Here is a 9,629-nt window from a genome sequence, read left to right as displayed (position 1 = left end):
TATCTATAGATAGCATCGTACAGGGCATGCACGAAGGGGGCCCTATCTACACTAACCCCTAATCTACCAGTCAAGTGCAGTCAGCATTGGGTCTACTGGGGGTGCTGAAAAGACTGGGGTCACCAGTGTGCCAACCCTAAACTAGCTGGGTTGCTATAGCAACCATCCTGACTGTACAGTCAGGCCCTAGCACCGAACCTACTCCATGTACGCTCGGCAGGGGGCTACGCGGAGAGCAGACGCACAATGGAGCCACCATGAGACAAAAACTCATCCCATCGGACCCTTGGAAAGCCAGTGTACAAAAGTCCAGGTGGAGGGGTTTAGAGTGACACAACACCAAATCCAGAGTGTGCCAGGGTTCCTGCGTCTGAAAGAAATGAGTCATGCATAAGCATCAGTAATCACATTTCTCTCGGATGTAGATTGGAATAACAACAGCGAGTAAGTGTGGTTTTCTGCCGCTTTGGACAATTTTCGAGGATTAAGTAGGCGTGGGGCATAGTATTTAAGTGAGGACTCGAACAATGGTACTGAACATGACGTGCCAACACTTGAACAACTAGGCTACACTACCACTCCGTTTACATGCAGAAACCAGTATCAACCTTTCCCATCTATACCTAAATGGCTGTGACTATGCTGGTCGTCAGAGGCGACTAACGGGATCGGGTGGTCAGACTCGCTGACTTCTTGGTTGAAACATGTCATCGGTTCCCATTTGCGCAGATCGATGCTCGTGTTGTTTGATCACTGGATTGTCTTGTCCAGACTCGATTATTCACAGACCGTCACCTTATAGCTGAATATTGCTGAGTGCGGCGTAAAACTAAACTCACTCACTCCTAAATGGCTGTATACTATGAGAGAATTAGTGTGCACAATATATGAAACAAATATTTTCTTCCAAATAGAGTTGAAAACACCTGCCTGTCTGGTCCTCTGTCACCCTCCGAAGAATAGTTCGTCCACTTGTATCCATGGAATATGTTCATGGCAGTTCAGAGTCCATTTCCGCCCCCAGGAAGATGGCATCCCTGCTCATAACAGTACAGAGAATATAGTTTACATCGCTGGCACTTACTGTGTGCATAAATGCAACATATATGCCTACACGTAAAATCTCAAACATGAAACTCAAGTTGTAATTTTGCAGTAGACGTCATGATAAACAAGGATGCATTGCATGTTATGGTTTATTCAAAAGATTGTTTGAAAGGAACAATTGCATACGTAAGCAACGGTTCTACTTAAAAAGGCAAAGAACACTTTACATAATTTATGCTTCACACACAGATTATGACTGCATGAGTGTCCTTTTACACCGCTTTCAGCAATATACTAGCTATATCACGGTGAGAAACAACAAACATATGCTTCACACATTATTCAGATATGGGAAATCGAAATAGGTTTGTTTGGAGCGTCATGAGAGAACGCTTTAACCATTCGGTTATTCGACGATCCCCTTACATTTAAATGCAAAGCAAATATTTCGGGACGTGAAAAACAAAATTTAATTTAAGTTTTAAAGTGAAATAGTGAATGCTTTACCAGGAGGTGGGCCAGTACACTGACTTTCAAAGTGACCATCCGGGATTAGCTTTGCCTCGAACTACCTATTGAAGGACGGAATGGTGGGTTAACACTAAGTTATACTATCTCTAGATAGCATCGTACAGGGCATGCACGAAGGGGGCCCTATCTACACTAACCCCTAATCTACCAGTCAAGTGCAGTCAGCATTGGGTCTACTGGGGGTGCTGAAAAGACTGGGGTCACCAGTGTGCCAACCCTAAACTAGCTGGGCTGCTATAGCAACCATCCTGACTGTACAGTCAGGCCCTAGCACCGAACCTACTCCATGTACGCTCGGCAGGGGGCTACGCGGAGAGCAGACGCACAATGGAGCCACCATGAGACAAAAACTCATCCCATCGGACCCTTGGAAAGTCAGTGTACAAAAGTCCAGGTGGAAGGGTTTAGAGTGACACAACACTAAATCCAGAGTGTGCCAGGGTTCCTGCGTCTGAAAGAAATGAGTCATGCATAAGCATCAGTAATCACATTTCTCGCGTTTGTAGATTGGATTAACAACAGCGAGTAAGTGTGGTTTTCTGCCGCTTTGGGCAATATTCCAACGACGGGCCTTAAAAGTGGGCGTGGGACATAGTATTTAAGTGAGGACTCGAACACTGACACTAAACATGACGTGCCAAGACTTGAACAACTAGGCTACACTACCACTCCGTTTACATGCAGAAACCAGTATCAACCTTTCCCATCTATACCCAAATGGCTGTGTACTATGAGAGAATGAGTGTGCACTGTATATGAAACAAATATCCATGAAGATGCATATTTTCTTCCAAATAGATATGGAAACACCTACCTGTCTGGTCCTCTGTCGCCCTTCCGAAGAATCCTTGAAGTCGTCCTACCTCTACAGGATTTCAAGACTTTCTGTCCCCACGACGAATATTTCACATCACTATAGGTGGGTGCTCAAACTCCAAGCGGGCTTCAGTCGCTCGCTTCGGGTCGCTCGCTTACGCAACCTTATCCCAGTCCCCGAACCCGAAACAAAGGATTAGAGCTATTGAAAGCACCTCAATCACCAGTGTTTGCACAAAGCGTGAGCCAAGTAAGACCTGGTAATATTCATTATTGAAACAAAACGAAACAAAATTTTCTTTCATTAATTACAGATTTATTTATGTAAGACAATATAGCTAAAACATAATCAACGGCTAATACAATACAGGTATAACCCATTGTAAATTTAAAATTACAAGTTAAACCCAAAGTGACATAGGTGTATGGAACATTCAATGTAAATGAATTAAAACAAACTGTCGTCCGTGGGTGGGAAAGTTGTAAATTGTGATGTGCTGATCACTGCTCATCGCTTTCGTGACTCACTCGTGTTATTCTGCGATTACAGTCCGTTTGCCGTGAAAGCGTACCGATGAATGTCTCTTTAAACAAAAACGTAAATCGAATAAAATGAAATTACGATGGCAAATTTCTTATAATTTTATACCTTGCCAATTGAAGATTTAATTCTCAGAATTTTATTCAACTTAAAATGAAAGTTGTTAAACAAACGATCATAATTTCAAATCACTTTCTTTGTTTGTATTACAGGGGGTTTGGGGTGCACATTAAATAAAACGTCGAGAAGTTGGGTTGGTCTAAGTTAACGCTCATCACGTACCGCACGTGCTCTTGTTTCACTATTATAACTGCTGCGCTTACCTCCTTGCAATACAAACCAGTAATAACGATTTCAATCTTTTATCGTTTGTTAAACAACTTTTATCCTAAGTTGAATAAAATTCTAAGACTTAAATTTTCAGTTGCAAGATAAAATGACGTGGATTCGAAATATTAATTTCACTATGTCTGGTTTACGTTTTGTTTAAAGTAAAAACATCATCTCAACATTGTACACCACAATACATGTAAATGAGACACCACCATCACATTCACCAATGCATGGCGCACCACCACCGGCATTACATGGGACACCAAAACATCCACCAATGCATGGGGCAGCACCACCAGCATACATGAGTACACCACAACATCCACCAATGCACGGGGCACCACCACCGGCATACATGAGTACATAACAACATCCACCAATGCATCGTGCACCAACTCAGGCATACATGAGAACACCACAACATCCACCAATGCATGGCACACCACTATCGGTATACATGAGACGCCACCATCTCATCCACCAATGCATTTCGCACCGCCACCGGCATACATTAGTATATAACAACATCCACCAATGCATTTCACGCCGACACCGGCATACATGAGTACATAACAACATCCACCAATGCATGGTGCACCACCGAAGGCACACATGAGTACACCACAACATCCACCAATGCATGGGGTACCACCACCCTCATACATGAGACACCACCATCACATACACCAATGCGTGGCGCACAGCCACTGACATACATTAGTACACCACAACATCCACCAATGCACCGTGCACAGCCACTGGCATACATGAGCACACCACAACATCCACCAATGCATGGCGCACTACCACCGGCCTACTGAGGCACCACCATCACAACCAGTTCTGCGTGGCGTACCACCACCAGCATACATGAGTACACCAAAGCATCCACCAATGCATGGCGCAACACCACCCTCATACGTATACATGAGACACAACCATCACATCCATCAATGCATGGCGCACTGCCAACAGCATACATGAGCACACCACAACATCCACCAATGCATAGGGCACCACCAACGCCATACATGACAAGAACACAACATCCACTAATGCATGGTGCACCACTATCGGTATACATGAGCCACCACAATCTCATCCACCAATGCATTTCGCACCGACACCGGCATACATGAGTACATAACAACATCCACCAATGCATGGGGTACCACCACCCTCATACATGAGACATCACCATCACATACACCAATGCGTGGCGCACAGCCACTGGCATACATTAGTACACCACAACATCCACCAATGCACTGTGCACAGCCACTGGCATACATGAGCACACCACAACATCCACCAATGCATAGGACACCACCACCGGCATACATAATACCCCAACATCACATCATCCGATGCATGGGGCACCACCACCGGCATACATGAGCACACCACAACATTACAAAATGCATGGGCCACTTCTACCCTCATACATATACATGAAACACCACCAACACATCCACCAATGCATGGCGCACCACCACCGACATAGATGAGTACACCACAACATCCACCAATGCATGGGGCACCCCGAAGCTCATACATGAGACACCACCATCACTCCACAAATGCATGGCACACCGCCACCGACATACAGGAGTACACCACAACATCCACCAAAGCATGGTGCACCGCCACTGGCACACATGAACCCACCACAACATCCACCAATGCATGGTGCACTACCACCGGCCTACTGAGGCATCACCATCTCAACCAGTACTGCGTGGCGTACCACCACCAGCATACATGAGTACACCAAAGCATCCACCAATGCATGGCGCAACACCACCCTCATACGTATACATGAGACACAACCATCACATCCATCAATGCATGGCGTACTGCCACCAGCATACATGAGCACACCACAACATCCACCAATGCATAGGGCACCACCACCGGCATACATGACTAGAACACAACATCCACTAATGCATGGTGCACCACTATCGGTATACATGAGCCACCACCATCTCATCCACCAATGCATTTCGCACCGCCACCGGCATACATTAGTATATAACAACATCCACCAATGCATCGTGCACCGACACCGGCATACGTGAGGACACCACAACATCCAACAATGAATGGTGCACCGCCACTGGGATACATGAGTACACCACAACATTCACCAATGCATTTCGCACCGCCACCGGCATACATGAGTACACCACAACATCCACCAATGCATGGATCACCACCACAGGCATACATGAGTACATAACAACATCCACCAATGCATGGATCACCACCACAGGCATACATGAGTACATAACAACATCCACCAATGCATGGTGCACCACCGCAGGCACACATGAGCACACCACAACATCCACCAATGCATGGGGTACCACCACCGGCATACATGACTAGAACACAACATCAACTAATGCATGGTGCACCACTATCGGTGTACATGAGCCACCACCATCTCATCCACCAATGTATTTCGCACCGCCACCAGCATACATTAGCATATAACAACATCCACCAATGCATCGTGCACCGACACCGGCATACATGAGGACACCACAACATCCAACAATGCATCGTGCACCACCACAGGCATACTTGTGACTCGCCATACTTCTAAAATGCCCATTAATCACATCATCTTTCTGAACACACAATGGGCTCCACCTTATGAACCCTCAGCGTATCAGCAAATGAAGCAGACAATCGGTAGCCGTCGTTACACTTGAGTGCACATCCACCATCTATGACGGGGTTTGGTCTCCCGCGGGCTTCGTTACGAGGGACGAAAGTCCAAGTACAACCAGGGATACTCTACAAATACTCTATATAGGCTCCCTGGTACAACATATTGCACTTCTGAATCGCGATTGTATGCTTGTAATTTTATTATTTTCTTACAAACAGCAGAACTGATATAATGGAATATATGTCACTAATACTAATCGTGGTGGAATATTTGACATGTTGATATTTCATATGTTTTGGGGTTTTTTTTATCTCGTGATCAATAGTGGTAACGCCAGATACTAGTAAGTTCTTATCCACCTTGTGCCTGTAAAAACACAGAATGGCCTTCGTTCGACTTTGTGCATTGTCAGTTTATTCACATGGCATAGAAACCATATTTGAGGTGTGGCGAGTCACACTGCTTCCATTTCCCTCGCTACTCTGCTACATCTTTATTGGATAAAAAATTGGATAAAAACCATTTTGAAATTGTTTCTGAGGAGTTGTAGGCTGGTTGACATCTTGCAGTGTCATCATCGCGATAATGCGCCGAGGAGTGGGTTGTTTAGGTGGTGAAAGTTGTAATGTGCTGAATTTGGTTTATGACGCGTGAACAAGGAATTTAGCATATCATGACATTGAAATAAATTTGATGTTCGCTTGAAAGTGCTCCATGGTCAATACTGCACTGTTGATGGAAATGGTATTCTTTAATGCGGAATTTGTTTCACGTTTATAATACTCCCGTCTTTCATGCAAATTAAATTATCCCAAAACAAATAGACAGTGTCAAACTTACACTAGATGTTTATTTACAGATTATAACAAGAGGAAGATTAAATTTCATACAAAAACATTCCAGTTCCAAATTTACGGGAAAATATGTTACACATTATTATCAAATATACAATAAAAAACAATGGGGTAGCATTGTAGTTGTGCATTCTTTAATACTTGTTCATATTTTGCTTTCTTATGGCTGGGGAGGTCTGCCTGTTGCATCCCTTCGACTCGATTTCTGAAGAAAACAGTCAATATGATTATACTTGCATTAAGTGAATGGTAAACCAATGTGAAAATAGAATCAATGGTTATTCTCATTATCTCATAGCAGGTATTATTGATACTTGTGTATTTAGTGCACTAGAACACATGTGTTGTATGGTACAACCTTTTTTCTCCTTTGAAAGATCACACGGATTAATACTGTGGGGTGATTGTTACTGTATCTCCCAGCCTTGGACAAAGCCTCAACACATAACAAGGCCTAATCCCTTGTTCATTGATGAGCAAGTCATGTCAGTTAGGGTTCATTAATTAACAAGTCCTAATGCCTTGTTAATTGATATCATCTCAGTTAAGATTCATCAATTAACATGCCTTCTTCCTTTCTAATTGATGGTAAGCCAAGTTATGTAGTGCATCCTCTTAAAAAATTTTCATCTAATTCTTGATTCCCGAAAGCTACTTAAATTGGTTTTCATGTTTACTTACTGTAGTTTTTCTGGAACTTCTTCTCATGACATCATTGTGTTTGTTTTGGTTGTTTTTCTTTCTTTGGTTGGTTTCCTTTTTTGTCTGCAAACATCTTGGCATAGCCACTGCAACAAACAAAATACAATACCCTGACAGAAACTTTATGTTTCAATAAAACTGACGTATATTATAGAGTGATTACAGAATTATAGCAAGAAGTCACCAAACACATGCACCCGATCCAAACGGTTGAACAAAATCGCCCATGAACATCACATTTTGTTACATAATTTTACTGTTTGGAGCTCAAGAAATGAGCATTCTTATTTATATGACAGTGGGTTGTGCTCATTTTTTGTTGTGCACTGATGCATATAGAACAGAGCATTAAGCAGAACTGCAATACCTTGAAACTCAGCGTGCGGAATAACAGGGAGAGCTGCCTTAGCGTCCTTATTCTGTGCTGTTTCCAAACTAAAAAATACAATTCTAAATTTATTGTCAGCACAATGAAGATAAATTCATGTCGAGGTTATTGTAGAAACACCTGAAGTTTTACTTGTTGACTGGTTTAATGCATTGAAACTCTTGCAGTTACTGTATTTAAATCATATTAAAGTAGATTCTTACGTCTGTTGTGGCTTTAGGGTCATTCCTCCTACAGACTCAGCATTCCGTAAAGCCTGCCTCACAGTTGTCTGTGAAAGGAAATTCATGGGGAAAATGCAATTAGCATTTTGAAAAACCTAACAAAATGACTAGCAGGTATTACAACTAAAGTCTTAAATAAAGTCGAATTACTGCTAATACAACATCGTATAAGAATATCTTGTCTGAAAACGTTACAAACATTTACAAAGGAGTAAGCAATCAATTTAGTCTTTAAAATATATTTGTGTTAAATTTGGTTTTGAAATGCCTTAGTGATTTTGAAAAGGATATATCTATTAAAGTCACTATTCCATCCATATAATGACGTGTGATATGGGAACCCAAAATACGTATATGCATGAATACTGGGATTAGTCTGTATTGCTCCGTCACTGTTGTTTTTGATGAAACCTATCTCTTAAAACATAAAACAGAACATTTTACATCTGTAAGAATATGTCCAAAATCAGTCTTACACTGATTATACACTGACCCAAAAAAGAAACGCATAGCTGAAATCTCATTTTTAAAGTAGATTTTTTCGGAAAATATGGAATGGAATGACAATTAATGTAAATATTAAGTGTTTTTATAGTCAATACAACCAAAACAGACAAACAAACACAACCTCTGGTGATTATTCGCCACACCACAGCACCTTGAAAACGCTTTGTATAATCTGCACGTGGGAAAATCTGAAAGCATTATGCACGTGCAAATGCAGGATCTCAATCTTGATTATGATTGCTATAAAAGGGGACAGGTCCTGTTGCGATTCATTCTTCGAATTTCTTTCTATGCGACGCGAAAAATGCCAAGGTTAAATGAAGAAAAGAGAAATAGAGCCATTGGACGTCTGGAAGCTGGGGAAAGTCAGTCATCAGTTGCCAGACGTCTGAATGTGAGGCAGAGCACGATTTCCCGTCTCTGGCAACGATACACGCAACACAACTCGACCAGAGACCGTCCAAGGAGTGGGAGACCAAGGGTGACAACTCCAGCACAAGACCGCTACATCCGGGTGCTTCATCTGCGTAATCGGGCCGTCACTGCTACGTATACCGCTGATCACGTTCCTGGGCTGCGTAGAGTCTCTCCACAAACCATCAGGAATCGCCTAAGAGAGCATGGAATTCGACCTATGCGACCTCATGCAGGACCTGTTCTGCATCTCCATCACCGTCGTGCACGTCTTCAGTGGTGCAGGAACGTTCGGGCATGGAACCTCTTGAATTGGAGGAGGATCTGGTTCAGCGATGAGTCACGTTTTCTGCTGTACAGACATGATGGAAGGATGCGTGTTTACAGACGTCGAAATGAGAGATATGCTCGACAGTGCGTTCGTGAGGTCAACAGACACGGTGATGGAGGTGTAATGATGTGGGGAGGCATATCTATGAACGACAGGACATAGTTGGTGCATGTGCAAGGGAATCTCAATGCTGTACGCTACCGGGATGAACTTCTGAACCGTCATGTTGTTCCTACAATTGACGCTAGAAGGGAAATTTTC

Source organism: Haliotis asinina, chromosome 9 (assembly GCF_037392515.1).
Source record: "Haliotis asinina isolate JCU_RB_2024 chromosome 9, JCU_Hal_asi_v2, whole genome shotgun sequence".
In the NCBI taxonomy this organism is placed as follows: domain Eukaryota; kingdom Metazoa; phylum Mollusca; class Gastropoda; order Lepetellida; family Haliotidae; genus Haliotis; species Haliotis asinina.
This window is presented reverse-complemented; position numbering follows the sequence as displayed.